Raw genomic sequence first — 15759 nt, 5'->3', positions numbered from 1 at the left:
TCATAGTGTGTAAAGTGCTAGGGACGCACTAATTGACACAGTAGTGCTTTTATTATTTTATATTCCTTGCTGTCATTAGTTTCTCCTGTTTTTTTTTCTCCTCAATTACTTCTGAGTTTATCATTGAATTTTTTCTTCATAAAATTTATTTAAAAATTAAACCAGATGTGGTGGCACATACCTTTAATCCCAGCACTGGGGAAGGCAGAGACAGGCAGATCTCTGAGTTCAAGGCCAGCCTTGTATACAGAACAAGTTCCAGGACAGCTGAGGCCACACAGAGAACCCCTCTCTCAAAACATTCATAATCTGACAGTCTCGTGCATTTTTCTAAGGACTGTCTATCATTTTCACCCAATATTCTTGTCTCTTGTCCCTGTCCTTCTCCCTCTAAAAATCCGTCCCCTCACAAGTGTCCTTCCTACTCTCCTGCCTTCCTTGTGTGACCCAGTGACTTTAATTAGACTTTCTTGCCCAAGAGAGAGTGGCACATTTCTTACTGACTCAAACAAAAACAGCCTACCAGAGGCTACAGCATTGAGAAAAATGACATCCTCCCCAGGCAGCCGGGAACAGCCAATTGAGGCTTAAGGACAGTTTCCGATTAAAATGGTTCTTGCTTCTGCTTGTTGAGATTAATTTACTCCATCTGTATTTCAAGTGCAGAACTGAGTTTATGCTGCATTTTAATATTTGCTCATGGTTGTGACCAATGAGCTCATGAAGCACTAAGGCCTTGGACTGCTGGAGCAGTTTGCCTGAGCCACTCACAGACATCTTGCTTCCTTGGCTCTCATCTTCTGAGGGCCCCAGGTAAGAAGGCACTGTAAGGAAGAAGGCAACCAAACTCTTTCTCTTCTATCTTCCTTAAGTGTCCATCCTGAATGGGAGCAGGCACCCTGCTTTGGTCAGCTTCACAGATTCACTCACATTTCTGCCTGTCAGTGAACCCATGGAGATGTCTATGTTCTGTGTTCTAGGTGTAACTTTTACATTGATCCTGCTATGCCTGTGAGTTCACACTAGAAGTACATTAAGCATGAGTTTATCACCTGATTGACCAGAATCCCATAATAGTTCAGCAAAGCATTTTACATTAAATCAGAAGTTCAAGTCAGAAATACATAAAAGAGGCTTAATCTCATTAGTCATTATAAGTTCAACTTATAACAAGATACAACCACAAAACTATTAGATTAGTCAAAATTAAAGCTGACCGTGGGAAGAGAGGATGGCAATATGGAGTAGTGAGGATGTGCGCTGCTGGCAGGAGTGAAGAGCGACCAGTTTGGAAACCAGGCTGCCTGCCTCCTGCAACGCTCCGTACACAGCGACCAGTTTGGAAACCAGGCTGCCTGCCTCCTGCAATGCTCCGTACACAGCCACTCTCTGACGCAGTAACCCTGCTGCGCAAGCAAAATAAACTCGTTTGTCTATACACACACGTCTACGAACAGTTTTGACGTCTTTATTTGTAATAAGTAACAATGGAAAACAGCCAAAATATATAAGGACAGGTAAAGGGATGAGGAGGAGACTGCATAGCTAGAATGGAATGCCACTTTGCAGTAGAAAAGAGGAAAGTAGAGTTTCCGGCATGAATATAGCTCAGAATGATTATGAAGAATGAAATAAATTGGGCAAAAAGGATGTCCACTATGTCCTCCATTTATACATTTTCTAAAAACCGTAAGCGATAGGAACAAAGTAGAGACAAACGGAAATAGGGAGAGGTCGGGGTGTCACAGGAAGCTTTTAGGGCAATGTGGCTGTGCACTGTAGACATGGTTTCCCAAAACACATGTCTAATGCCCTTCTCAAGCTGTGCGCTTTAAATACACCGAGTTTATCAGATGCCAGTTATACCTCAGTTATGCTATTTAAAGAAATAATTTGATGTTATTACACACTCAGGAGCAGATTTTGCTTTAACATATCAGTTCCCCTTAAGAGACAACTGTAATATTGATAAAATGTTAATGATGACAATTAACATTTAATTGTCACTTTGCAAAGCCAGTGATTATGCAAAGCATTCTACTTAGGTCATCACATTTCATCCCCTTCAACAAGCACATCAATTTGGTACTACTAATGACCTCATTATACAGAGATAAATAAATTGGAGTTTGGAAAGACTAAATATAGCTTATCCCCTAGGCACACACATGGTCAGTGACAGAAATGTGTTAAAGCTCTAGGGTCCAAACTCTTAACATCCTTCTGAGTTAGGTGGGAAAGGATATTTTGCCTTGTTAGCTTTCCTTCATCCGGGTTCTGACCACCCCAATTTTTAACTGCTTCCTGTGGCAAAGGTCATTAAGCCAGTTTCCATAAAGCCAGTTTCCATAAAGCCAGTTCCTAGCCTGGAGATCAGAAAAGTTCACAAACTTTTGGTTATACCTTGTCAGGTTACAGATATGGAAAAGTTACAAAAAACTTTGGAATTCCCTGGCTATGTGAAAAATCTAATAACCATGTTTGGTGTAGAAAACCAACAGTAATGTAAATACTTCCTAGCCACAAAATGATACATTGTGCTTGGTGGGACGCAATTGGTGCTTTCCCTATAAATAATGGCATGCTCCGTACCCCTGTCCCTTTGACAAGACGTCCATCACACATCTCTTCATTTCAGCTTCTCTTATTGGCTGTAAGTTGTCTTATGAAAGGATTTTAGCATCTACTGGCTCTCTCATTAATGGGTTGAAAGTCCTTGCATGTATTCATTTTACATTTTATGAGCACCATGATTTTATCTTTTCATAGCAAGTTCTGCTCTTTAACACAAATACATTATAATATGATACAAATAAACTTTAATAACTTATTATTGAACAGAGCAGTTTGTTATAATTAAAGCTAGCTCTTCCCAGCTTTGTCCTCTCTGTGTCTATATAAGAATTTCATTAATACAAGACAATGGTTTCCCTGTTGAGCTTTATTAGAAAAAAATAAAGTCCCCAGGTAAAATACAGGTAAAGTTTTCTTTCTTCTTTAAAGCAGTTCTTTTTCTCCAATGATAAAGGCTTGCAATGTTTAAATAGAAGAACAGGAAGAAAGGTAAATGCAGGCGTTAGGTCTGCCTTCTCAGTACATCTGCAAAGAAAAAGAAAGGGAAAAAAAGCCAAATGTTTCTTGATTGCATTTAGCATAGAAAGATCTGAGTTAGAGGAAGAGATACCTGCTCTGTGATAAAGAGCACATTAAACACAGATGCCCGGAAGCCTTTCCAGATCAAGTCTCCAAGTTTCCATCCCAGGTTAAGCTAGTGGGGGCACTAAAAAGAAAGCTAGGGTGCTCCTGATGAACATGCTGGTCCCTGGAGACTGGGATTAAATAGTTATAGGCCTCAAACCAGAAAGGCAGTGGTAGTTTGTGGTATTTTTACTGCATACTATAAAATAATATAAAATTGTGAAGTTTTCTATGAAAAAAAGAGTAAGTAAGCATTAAGTACACAGTCTAAACTGTTACAGTCAGTTAAAATTATATGAAAACTGTCCATCTAAATAGATGAAGATAAGGAGTTGGTAAGACATGAGGTCACTACGTACGTCAGGAGCATAATAATAGAAACAGAATAATAGGAAACTGCCATTGTAGTTTAAAGATGGCAAGTGTTTTGTGTCATAGAAAAGTAACTAGATGTGTGTTGTTCAGGGTTTAGACAACTGCATGGTGACATCATCAAGGACCCTCCAACCTGAACCACTTTTACTATGCTTTTCATCCTTGGTTAGCAGACAATACTTCAACCCCTGCCCACACAGCACACATCTGAATTTTGGTAAAGAATAAGATGGAAGAAGAAAGGAATATATGGGCATCTTAGGACATGGACATTTCTGGCACCCCCACAGAAGGCTTCCAGTTGCCCCCTTTGTAGTCTAACTCAAATGGCAGGTGACATTAGGAAATATGCATTTTCAATAATACCCTTTTTATCTAAAGAAAATTAGAATATGTTCGTAAGGGTAAAATCAGTAAATAATTGCCAAATTTGTTACATTGATGCTCTTATATTTTATTTAAAAGCATTTATTAAATATTTAAAAATATTTGCAAAGATTATTTTATTCTTGTTTGTTGGGGGGGGCATGCCTTGAAGGTTAGAGAATAACTTTCAGAAGTTTCTTCTCTCTTTCCACTGTGGATTCCGGACATTGAACTCAGGTTGTCAGGCTTGTGTGACAAGTACTTTAATTTGAGCCATCTTGCCAACCTCACCACGACTAAACTTCTTACGTTGGAATTTACTTCCATTCTGATAACTTGAGGTGGGATTTGGGAACTACCATCAATGCCTTAGTAAGAGGAAGCCGGAGAGTGAGCTTACTGTCTTTCTACCATGAATGGGTCTAATGAGAACACAGCAGTCAGCAGCTTGGGAGAGGCTCCTGGCTGAGACCTGACCCTGGACTCACAGCATCGAGAACTGTGAGAGTAAATATCTATGTTAGCAGTCTTCAGTCTTCAGGACTGTGTTACAGCAGCCCAAACTCAGTTAGATGACACCGCACTCACAGACAACTTTACCTTAAGCTTTATTTAAAAAAAAAAAAACCCTCAAAATAGTAAAATATAAGTTCAGTTTGCTTTGGGTTAAAATATAATGTGTTGTGTCGTTCGGTAAATGTTATATTTAAGTTCTACATCTGCAAAGCTGCACATAATCACAGCCTTGTGTTTAGGAGGAAACCTTTGTGTTACGTACAAAGTGTTTCCAAACATGCATAACTAATAAAATCTCTAAGCCAAATTCTTTCACCAATGAAAAACATAAAATAAAACCACTTCTCATGGATGATCAAATAAACGCTTTCCTGAAGGGGAAATTAACTTTAGCAGCATTCAGAGAGAGAGAGGGAAAGGCATGATTTTCAAAATTTAAAACTGTTTATATGAGGCAATCGAATATAAGGATATTTTCAACATAAAACGTTTAATTTCAGTCTCCTGTCGCTATAACTTTTCAAAGGCAGTCTTTACTTTCCCTTCTGTCTTTCTTATTTTTAATTGTTGATCTTTCTGTTCATAACATCGCTTTCCTCTAACCTCTCTCTATTCTAGATGATAGGAGACTCTTCTGTCTGCTGGGAGGGTTTCCATAAATTCCCAGGCAGCAAATGCAAAGCTGTACGGTCTTCTCCAGAACTAAAACAAAACAAAACAAAACAAAACAAAACAAAACCAATCAGCTGTGCTGAAATAATAATATGTAAGAGATCACCGGGAAAATAACCTCTGCAAGTAATGCTTGAGCATTGGCTCTCTTAACCTGAATCTCGGGACTGGAAAAGAACCGTATGTAGAATAGCTTCCTTGCAGCGAGGGCTGCCGCCGCCGAATCTATCATCCCAGCACTGCAGAGTGGAGGGGAACCAGGTGGAGACCACGCGTTGAAGCCTCAGCCTAGCACCCAGACATCCTATGCCTCACCCAAAACAAAACGGTTCTCTGGGGGGAGGGGAGGAAGGATAACCAGACAATTGCAGGGCCGGTGAGAGTTCTATATCTAGGCAACACATACGCATTTTAGATGAACCCGGTGTAAATAGACTGGGATGCTTATTACACAAGTTAAAGTCCATTTATGCTACCATTTATGTCACTAATGACAGGTATGGTCAGGGCCTCTTTTTCTTATTTTCTCAAAGCCAAGACAAATGCCTTGATCAGACCCGGTAAGTCACATATGTCTAATTAGAGATAGCTTTAAATTTAGACAAATACTAAATGTCATATCCTGCTAATAAAAATATAAACTGTTACGACTGTGTAAATGATCATTTGGTGATATGTTAAGCATCTTAAAAAGGCATAGCATTTCCAATCAATGCCTGCTTCTGATTACCTCCTTTGGAGATGTTTATCATAGCATATTAATTTTAAAAAATGGAAGTAACCTAATATTACATTTTTGAGTATTGCCTAATATATGTTTAAGGTCAAAGATGGGATAAAAAGAGTAAATATTACATGAATGTTACATGAGTTTTGAAATTATAAGATCCAACATAGAAACATTACTGAAACTAAATTCTATCATGCAGTAGTCATAGATACATGAAGAGATTCCAGCCATCCAAGCAAATCCTGAGCACATCTCTGATAATCACTTTGAATGTATTCCTAAATTCCTGCACAATCCAGCATGAGGCTTGTTGTGATTTTAGTGTTTTCTATCACTTTTTCAAAGATTCACCCAACCGGGTGCTGTGACATATGCCTTAAGCCCCAGCTTCTCAGAAGGCTGAGGCAGAAGAATTTCTCCAGCCCAGGAGTTCAGGAACAGCCTGAGCACTGTCTAGAGAGCCTATATTGAAGAAACAGATCAAGCAAAGCGAAACAAAGAAAAACAAGGCAAAACAAACAGTCACCCAGGAATATCACATGAATCCATTGGTGTTAATGTCCATCCTGTGCACACCTCAAGTTTGTTGGGTCTCCTTTATATTTCTATCCAAATACCTACATTACATGTGAGCATTATAAAAATAAACACATGTGGTGAGTGTCTGCATACACAGCATCAGCAATGTTAGTATGCGAAGGGGGCATCCCTGCCCTCACAGCAACTCCAGAACCAGTGTGAGGTGTCCCGTACGCCTAAGCACTGCTACTCCTCCTCTCTTCGATGGGCTGGAAGATGGTTCTAACCACACATGGCAGCATTTACCTCACATTGGAAGTGCCCCGCACCCTAATTGCCCTCATTCTCCATTTCTACCCTGGGCGATCTTTCCTCGCATTGAGACCCCTTGGCCCATCTTTTGACCACTCCTTCTTGACCACTGCGTTACGTCTCCTCCGTCTGTCCTCATGTTTCCACCCCTACAGCTCCAGCCCCAGCATGGGTTTTTAGTTGCCTCTAATTCAACATATATGCTGAGCACCCAATTTTCTGCACAAAGCATGTTATGATCATATTATCAGGAAGACGCTATCTGTCCATCGTGGCGTTAGGAATCTAACAAGGCAGACAGAGAGCAAGCGACAGATTGTATGGTTAATCGTGTAATGACAGCCACCACGAGGTTTCACAGTCACAGTCGCAGGGCTCAGAAGCTGCAACGGAGAATGCCTACAGAGGCAGAGCTACCTTGGGGAGCTCAGGCGAAGATTTTATAAAGAAGAGTGTTTACCTGGAGCTCAGATTCTGTAGCTTTAGCTACAGGAAAGCAGGTGGGGCGGGGGTGGAGAAATCTAGGCTGAAGAGCAGTATGTTTAAAGAAACTGAGGAACGGGGAAACTGGGCTTTTAAGACACCGAGGCAAAGCCAGTGTGAATGCAAGGCAGTGGAGCTGTCAAGGCGGAGTGGTCTGATCAGGGACCTCGTGTAGGCTGATGTTAGACTGTAGCCCACAGCTAATCTGAAATTGGCTTCTGAAGCTCTAGAGGATGCCTTCCAGTCACTCTCACTCATTCCAAAAGGATTTTTTTTTTTTCCTAAAAGATCCTTTGACACACATTGGCTCCCTGAAATTAAAAGGGGGTGAGGATAATAGCAACAAAATCCAAAACTGATCTCAGGGTATTTGTCTGCTGCCTCTGATGCCAAGGGGCCTCCTTGGGCTTTGGCACAGATTGAATTATATACCCCCCCAATTTACATGTCGAAGTTTATATTATATACTGATCTCAGACTGTGAGCATATTTGGGGACAGAGTTTATCAGGTTATGCTGGCGAGGACAGACAGCTAATCCAGATGCCTGTGTCCTTAAAGTGAGAAATTTGTAGACATGCACAAGGAGAGAAAGCCGGATGAAGATGGATTTTATCGCACGGATGGCTGCAAAATACAGAAGCTTAGAAAGAAGCTTGAAACGGATCGTTCTCCTTCAATAATCATCTCTGTCCTAACATGTAACACCTTTCTCTGATGGTGTCAAACTTGTGATCAATATAGGCCTCCCTCATAGAACTGGAAAATTTAAGTCTGAGATATATACATTTTAAAGGCTACTCAATATAAAATATAAGTAATTCAAGTATCTGAGAGAGTTTTGTAACGCATGAAATGCTTGAGGTTGAATATTTTATAAAGACAAATTAATTCACCACACTTCCTGTGGTTGAGGAGTCCAACCTTTAGGACACTGGTTTCTGCTGACTGAGCTGCTGACTGTGGGTCATGTCATGGGGTATGCACAGAAGGGAAAAGTGAAGCGCAGAAGGGTCAGCATGTAAAACTTCCTTGCTCTCTTGGCTAGGCCTGATGGCACAAGTCTTAGGCTGATGCAGGAGAATCACGAGTTCAAGGTCAGCCTGGATTACTTGCAATCCTATCTCAAATCGCCAAACCTCTTTATACTAGCATGAGTGAGGTCTCATAAGTTTGATCTATAGCATGTCAAAATGTAAATAAATAAATAAATAAACAAATAAATAAAAAGCAAGCAACGGCAGGGCCACCATGATTTACTCATCTTCATCTAGGCCCTCTCATCATGTTTCTACTACCTGAAAAACAAAACAAAACAAGACAAAAAACAAACAAACAAAACCCCATGCAATAAATATGTGCCGTTCTGAGAACTAGTCAAGTCCTACTATTAAGTTTGATGAAGAAAGTAGAGATAATAATATACATTTACTTCTAAACAATATTGAAATACCTGCTGTTGCTCAGGCCTGGGCAGTAATCTGGCACGTACTTCTGCATGCATCTGAAACACAGAGAATATTTTTGATGGAAGCCTTGTAAGGAGCGCTCCAGCGAGCCCTACACTGTCTGTCCAAACCGAAGAACCAATCAGTTTCCCCTTGACTGTACACGGGCCTCAGTGAGTCACTTCTGACAAATGTGGAAGCAAGTCTACAACCCACAAACCTCCTACAACCAGGGTACAAAGTGAATAAATGGTAAAATAATAATAATAATAATTAATGATGATGATGAGAGAGAAAAGAAATATGGTAGGACAGAAGTAAGCTTGCATTGTTTCCAATAGCGTAATACAGAAAAACCAACTGTTCTGTCTTGCACACTCTTGCTCAGTCTCTTGCTCTTCCTTGCTTGAATTGCTTTGGGGGGTGCCAGCAGCCACACTGTGAGGCAGCCCATGTGGGTGGTGATGGAGGTAGATCTTTCAGGGTTGCTAAGTCTTCTCCAAGTGACGCTACAGCTCTGCTTAGCAGCTGGACAGACCTCCAAGGGCGACCTCCAGCTAGAGATCCCGCCAACTCACTTCCAGATTCCTACTCCAAGGACACTGTGTGAGGTGATAAGTATTTTTAGCTTCAACCACCAAGTTTTGAGCTAATTTGTTACAGTGTGATAAGCAAGAATTATAGCATTCTATTAATCAGCTTTCTTTCTGTATTAAATGGTCAAATTTTACTTTGGGGGTTGGGAATGGGATTTTTCACTGTATTTAATTTGATCTGTGTAAACACACACACACATATCATAATATTGATTTATATCTTGGTGAAGATTTCCATAATCCAGGTCAGTAAGCTACCACACCCATCATGTTTCTGTGATATGAGTAAGTTTATTTATTTTAATCTTGGTTGAATTCCAAATAATGTAAGCTAAGCACACAGTAAAAAGAACTCAGTGGGTGTGCTAGCCATGAGACAGCTAAGCCTAGACACACACACACACACACACACACACACACAAATAATGCAAGCTAAGCACACAGTAAAAAGAACTCAGTGGGTGTGCTAGCCATGAGACAGCTAAGCCTAGACACACACACACACACACACACACACACACACACAAATAATGCAAGCTAAGCACACAGTAAAAAGAACTCAGTGGGTGTGCTAGCCAAGAGACAGCTAAGCCTACACACACACACACACACACACACACACACACACACAAATAATGTAAGCTAAGCACACAGTAAAAAGAACTCAGTGAGTGTGCTAGCCATGAGACAGCTAAGCCTAGACACACACACACACACACACACACAAATAATGCAAGCTAAGCACACAGTAAAAAGAACTCAGTGGGTGTGCTAGCCACGAGACAGCTAAGCCTACACACACACACACACACACACACACACACAAATAATGTAAGCTAAGCACACAGTAAAAAGAACTCAGTGGGTGTGCTAGCCATGAGACAGCTAAGCCTAGACACACACACACACACACACACACACACACACACACACAAATAATGCAAGCTAAGCACACAGTAAAAAGAACTCAGTGGGTGTGCTAGCCATGAGACAGCTAAGCCTAGACACACACACACACACACACACACACACACACACCGTAAAATGCCCAGAATTCCATGTCTTTGAAACAGCTTCTGTGGTTCACTCAATTTCTCATTCATCCACCTAGGACGCATCTGCTGAGCATTATGCCCTGTTATGGCCAGGCATTGCACGAGGAAATAGAACACCTTACTCCTGTCCTCCCAAACTCGCCTAACAGGGCAGACAAGCCAATGGCCATTCTGACAGACAGAAGAGTGACAGGAACACCAAGGAGAGGCTCAGGAGGGTGACAGAAGGTTCTCCTTGAAACCTTTCAGAAGGGTAAGCAGGATTTAGTCAAGCATAAGGAAGCCTGACGGAAGTGCTTCAAGCAGAAGGTAAACACGCGCCAAAGCGGGCGGGAGAAGCCTGGGGTCACGTGAAGCCGTCTGTCAAGGTCGGCAGGGAGTGGCAGGGTTACAGCAGTGGGTTGTGAAGCCGGAGATATCAGGGAAGATCTTCACAGGGCAGCTGAGCCCGCGAAGACGCCGCATCTGTTCCCTGCAGACGAGTTACGTCAGAGTCACATGACGCAGGACGTGGGAGAGTCCCACACCCCTCTAGAGACCAGCGAGGTCGCACGCTGGGACTGGAGGTTAGCCAGTCTGGTAAGTGTCCCAGGCCAGGGTTTGCCAAACTTGGGTTAACATATGGCCCGTGTTGAGGGGAGAGAAAATGCAGCTGACCACCACTTTAAATTAAAAAAAGGAAAAAGGAAAGCATTGAAATAAACGCAACAACATTAATTTGAGGTGTGGCATAAAGTTCCTTACTGCATTAAGCCTCTGCTTCCCAAGTGACTAGGAGCCCAGCTGCCGCCGCACAGCTGTGCCCTCAGAGTTCCGGCTGTGCCACCCTGTGCCACGGGGCAGCTCGGCTCGCCCGCTACCCTTTCCTGTTTAAGCTGCTGTGAAGTCTAACGCAGACGGCCCATTAACTGTCGTTTGTCCTTCGGTTAAGACTTTTAAGCCCATGTTATAGGTGGGGTTGGGTTCAGGTGAGGTGACAGAAAGGGCAACGGCGTGACCATGCAGAACAGATACTTACGGCAGCCTCAGAAAAGACTGGAAAGGGGCCCCGGCCCCGGGCAGCCCGCAGTGCGTCAGGCACTCAGGCCCCCACCGGGCTAAATAGCTCATGAAGTGAGAAGGCCTCAGCTACAGAGGCCTGAGACTGTTCCACAGAACAAATGCTTTTTAAGAAGCCTCCTTTCTCCTTGTCAGGACGTTCTACAGAGACTGCAATGCCACTTTTACCTCCTAGGTTTGTTTTTTTTTTTTTTGAGACAAGTCTTCATGTAATCCAGGCTGACACCAACCTTTTAATTCTCCTGCCTTCCAGTGCCTGGACTATTTACACGCATGTGTCACAACAGCCAGCAAACTATGTTTACATACATCCAGCACCACATTAAGCTGCAAGAGCTTCTGGGAAATGCAGCCTTCATCCCAAGAAATCGGAAGTCAAAGTATAGGCAGATTACCTATCCCATTTTTTTAAAATTTTGTCATTAGAGCCCACAACACAGACATACACATACCTACACACCCATACACACTAAAATGCTCTCCTGTCATGTCGTAGACACAATGAACAGGGACACTGAACAGGTGGTTATGGCATTTCTGTGGTTCGGGAGGCTCCCGTCTAAGCTGCCTTTGGTGATTGTGAAAATGAAAACAAAACTGCAGACCTTTCCATCCAATCGAGGGAAACATGAAAAACAGCCTCAGGTTCGAGCGCGCCCGTGGAGTTGCGCACACAGCGTGCTCAGGTTTGGAAACCGACAGCGGAAAGTGGAGAGCCATCGGGCAATGCCTCCACACGTCCATGGTAAGAACAGTGTCCGTCATCAGTGCAAGTGAGGCTGTGCCACAATCTTGGAGAGTCTGGCTAAGTCCTTTGTGGGGCGGAGCGGAGGGAAAGGGGAGAAAGCATATTGGAAAGTGCGAGTTAAACAGGCGTGTCAGGAAGGCCGAGCTGGCCCTTGAGTGTGGAAGCTGAGCACAGAGGCAGCAAGACTCCCTGAAGCTCTAGTTAAGGGGACCGTGACCTCGGGGGTGACCTAAGCACCAAGGATCACTGACCTCCAGACATTTCCCTTTAACTCTCGTCTTAAGTCACACACTCTCCTACATTCTTGGGATAGCCCGGGGAGGGAATAAACAGGGCTGCGGCCCTGTTTTTACGAACCCTTTAGAAAAGATGGAGAAAAACACTTGAGGGCCAGAACGACTGGGCTGTCAACTAGACCGAGCTGCACATTGTGACCAAGAGAGTGGACGGAGGCAGAGTGATGTCCGAGTCTGTAAAGGGATCTGTGTGCAATATTGGAGGAAAAGGTTTTCATCGTGGACTCTTTAATAGCCGGCTACGTCCCCTTAGAGAGGTGGCTGCAGTTCAGCTGTATGAAGAGAAAGGTGAGCGGAGAGCGAGAGCTGGCCTTACAGTTTAAGGGATCGGAGTCCACCACCATATAATCGTTTGCTACCCTCATGCGCCCCCGTTATTGCGCAAAGCGTAAAGCCACCACATTCTTAACTATGTCAGAGTGCTTTTCCAGGCAGATTCTTGAGGCATCTACACTGGTTAATTTAATTTAATTTAATTTTTTAAATCTGTTACATTTTAACATCAGGGCAAGGTTTAAAAACAATTCCAAGTATTTTTCTTTAGATCATAATACTAATAACCTCAAAAGTTGTCCCTAATGGGGCCTCTGTCATGTGCTTTCTGAGGCTTTAGTCAGAAAGGTGGGAGACAAAGGCCGTGGTTGCGCTCATTGCCTGCTGAGCACTCCATGTCACAATGGCTGTCCATTTCGGAGACATTTTCTGCTGTGTGCAGGTTGACCAACTTGCATCTTTCGTTTAGTTTCCTTCTCTGTGAAATGATAATAAGCCACGCATGCGTACAGCCCTGGGCCGGGTGAGGGAAGCGCATAAAGCTTCCGGTTTAGTGCGAGTGACTGTAGAAAAAAGATGGGGCTTCCGGAAGCAGGAGGCTTGTTTGCACCCTGCGAGCCACTGCTGGGTAGCAGGAGTGAAGGACTCCTGCTGAATGTTTTTCGACAAATGTCAAAGTTTTGTTTCCCATACATAGTCTTTAATCCCCTTAAATCTTAGTTTTGTGCAGGAGAGGGGAGAAGCTAATATTTTTCTCAGGTGTGAAATGCCAGTATTCTGAAATGCTATTATTCAGCAAAGGTGTCTGGCTGGCTGCTATGCTCGGGGGCTAAGCCTGTTTACTGAGTGGGATTTGGACGTATTTATTAAAGTCTGACTTTCCCCGCTGGTTTGAAGAGCTAGCTTGTTCACCTTTACTCTGCTTGTGTCAAACAGGCCTATTTGTCCCTTCCTTCACTGGCACCATGTTGCCTTAATATGGCTTTCTGTCTTCATATTTGGTAGAACTCATTTTTTCAATCTGTTCCTCTTCAAAGTTGTTTGGCTACTTTCAGCCTATTTCTTTTTCAGATGTTATCTTATAGTTAACATGTCAAGTTGCATACCAGGGTTGTCAGGATTTTTATTTGAACTACAAATATATATATATAGGGTAATTTAGAGTGAGCTGATATTTTTATACTATTGAATCTATAATTCATACAGTGACAAAGCTATTTTATTTTAGTTCTTATTTGTCATTTCTAAAATAAAGAACATTTCCATAAATATCTTGTACATATTTTCTTGTATTTATTTCTAATAGCTCTTGAAATTCTATCATACTTTAAAAATTGTTAAATTGTAGCTTTTGATTCATAGGAGTATGGACCGTTAATGGTTTTGGTTTTTCCATACTCAATTCTAATAATTTGGCTGAAAAGCTAATAATTGAATCAACACTTACACAATGCTTACTCCTGTATATAGATACAATCTCCATAACCACTCAGTGACTACAGTGTGGCTACCACTGTTATTCTCATTTAAATGTGAAAGCTGAGCACAGCAAATATTTTTAAACAACCTTGCCCAGATCAAGCGAGGAGAGTCGGTATTTGAGGCTGAACTAACTGGCTGTTTGCTCTGTAGAGGTTTCTGGCATTTTCATGTTAATAACTACCTATGAATAATGGTGGTGTTTATCTCCCCTTCCTTATCTCTATGCCTTGCATTGCTTTTACCCATACTGCTTTATTGTCCAACTCAGTGTGGGACAGAGGCCACAGTGGCTCATCACGTTGTCTTGCTCCTGATTTTAAGTGGGCCAAGATTTTTACTGTATTTCAATTAAAAAAAAAAAAACCTGCGAGAAATCGGGCGTTTATTATTATCACCATTGTACAAATGCAGAAGGCAGTCTAGCTGTACCTGAGAGTAGAAATCAGCAAGCTGAGTCTCGCCCAGCACAAAGTTTAGAGCTGCTGTTTCCCATCTGGGTCGACTGATCCCAAAGCTGTACTCTTACCCACAGTATGTCCAATATGCAGTTGCTGCACACACGAGTGCATGTACATAAAGATCAAAGGGTTAACGTAATCCATGCTCCCTCACAATTGCTCTGACTTCAAAAAAAAATAGTTGAGTCATTTTTTAACGATAAAAATTCACACAGACCCTGTCTTAATTACTACAATGACCAACGCAACTTATAAAAGGCAGCCTTGAACTGTCATGGGCTACAACTGTGCAGGGGTTCTAGGTTAGCTCCATGCCTGGTACTTGGTTGGAGTATGAGTCTCTGGGAAGACCCCTGTGTTCAAATTTCTGGTTCTGTTGCTCTCCTTGTGTGGTCCCCATCCTCTCCAGCTCTTACTATTTCCCACTTCTTACATAAGATTCCTTGCACTCTGCCCAACAGTTGGCCATAAGTCTCAGCATCTACTTTGATATTCTGCAGGGCCTCTGACATAATCTGATTGGCCTGCTCTTTGATCACCTCCCCCTGAGGGGGGGGCAGCCTTACCAGGCCATAGAAGATGACAATGCAGCCACTCCTGATGTGATCTGATAGACTAAGATCAAAAGGAAGGAGAAGAGGACCTCCCCTATCAGTAGACTTGGGGAGGGGCATGCATGAAGAAGAGAGGGGAGGGGCTTATGGGGGGATACAAAGTGAATAAAGTGTAATTAATAATAAAAAATAAAAAATAAATAAATGAAGCCTTGAACTGTGGTCTTACTTACAGTTCCAAAGTCAGTTGGCGATCAGCAAGGCAGAGTGCGTGGGGCTGTTGCAGTAGCTAAGAGCTTACGTTCTGATCTGCAGGAAGCAGGCAGAGACTCTCAAAGACCACCCCCAATGACATACCTCCTCCAACGAAGTCACACCTCCTAATCCTTCCGGAACACTGCAGCTAATTGGGGACCAAGTTCTCAAACGTGTAAGCCTATAGTGTGCCATCTCATTCACACCACCACAGATCCTAACGTTTTATAGAGTTCATAAGAGTAGGTTTGTCAGGAACGCAGCTGGGGTGATTAACCCAGAGCAGGCCTTTTTAAGCTTATTTCCTCTATCTTGGGGTGCCTGGGAATATCATGGCGGCTGTAACGGCGTAAAGATAGGTGTGG

General features: G+C 42.5%; 1 long non-coding RNA gene across 1 annotated transcript in view; it reads right to left on the bottom strand.

Moving 5' to 3' along the window:
- Positions 1–1517: 1517 nt before the first annotated feature.
- The window catches only part of LOC132655930 (uncharacterized), a 33059-nt gene continuing 18817 nt past the window's right edge, over positions 1518–15759 (bottom strand). The window contains exons 2-3 of the long non-coding RNA XR_009593894.1: positions 8624–8674; positions 1518–3099 (exon numbers count right to left, since the gene is read on the bottom strand). This is a non-coding gene — a long non-coding RNA (uncharacterized LOC132655930). The remainder of the gene's footprint in view (positions 3100–8623; positions 8675–15759) is intronic.

Source organism: Meriones unguiculatus, chromosome 8, assembly GCF_030254825.1.
Source record: "Meriones unguiculatus strain TT.TT164.6M chromosome 8, Bangor_MerUng_6.1, whole genome shotgun sequence".
In the NCBI taxonomy this organism is placed as follows: Eukaryota; Metazoa; Chordata; class Mammalia; order Rodentia; family Muridae; genus Meriones; species Meriones unguiculatus.
Note: the sequence above shows the minus strand (reverse complement) of the source record. Positions and strands in the feature narration are given on the sequence as shown.